The sequence below is a fragment of the Ailuropoda melanoleuca genome, chromosome 6 (genome assembly GCF_002007445.2).
Source record: "Ailuropoda melanoleuca isolate Jingjing chromosome 6, ASM200744v2, whole genome shotgun sequence".
NCBI lineage: Eukaryota > Metazoa > Chordata > Mammalia > Carnivora > Ursidae > Ailuropoda > Ailuropoda melanoleuca.
Window position 1 is genome coordinate 102614577 of NC_048223.1, and position 710 is coordinate 102615286.

At 59.2% G+C, this 710-nt stretch overlaps 1 long non-coding RNA gene across 1 annotated transcript in view; it reads right to left on the reverse strand.

Annotated features, from left to right (window-relative positions):
- Positions 1-324: 324 nt before the first annotated feature.
- Positions 325-710, reverse strand: part of LOC117802739 — a 7104-nt gene continuing 6718 nt past the window's right edge. The window contains exon 3 of the long non-coding RNA XR_004626247.1: positions 325-417. This is a non-coding gene — a long non-coding RNA (uncharacterized LOC117802739). The remainder of the gene's footprint in view (positions 418-710) is intronic.

Consider the following 710-nt stretch of genomic DNA (forward strand, 5'->3'; position numbering starts at 1 on the left):
GACATACTTATACTAAAAAGCTCTGTGTTGTCAAATTTGAATTTGATTAAATTCAAATTTAATCAGGCATCCTGCATTTTATCTGGCAACTCTAGGGTGGGGCCCAGCCCTGCCCCATTTCCCCCAGAAAGCCCTGAGGGCAACAGGCCTCCAGTAAAAGGTGGTACGACCTCAACAGACTGCTCAGACAGCCCTGACAGCCGTCATCTCCCTCCCTGACCCTCTGATGCCTCCAAGAGTGGGGCAAGGCGTGGGGCATGGGGATCTGCCTGCCCCCCCCTCCCCCGCTCTGAATCACACCCATTCAGCCATCGGTAGGGATGGGTCCTTCTTCATCTGGGCACTGGGCTGTTCAACAGGCAGTGGCAGCAGAGACCGCCTGCGGGGGGCGGGGGGCGCCCAGCACAGCAGAGGTCCCTAAAAAAAAAAGGAAAAACGTCAAAAATTTGAGATGTCAAAAAAGCATCAAAGCAGTTATCATGGGAAGAATCAAAACTTCTGACATTTACTGCAGGGTGTAGCTGAATTGTAGAGGGGGGTGGGGGTGGGGGTCAACGCCATAACCCGCTCAAGGGCTCCGACCTCTGCGCGGCGGGCCTAACGCTGGGCCAGCTGGGAGCCGCTCCGCCTCGCCCGCGGGGTCCCGAGGCCCGCCGTCGCCCCGCGTCGCCCCGTGGCCCCGCGTCGCGTCAAGCCGGGGCCGGGGCCGG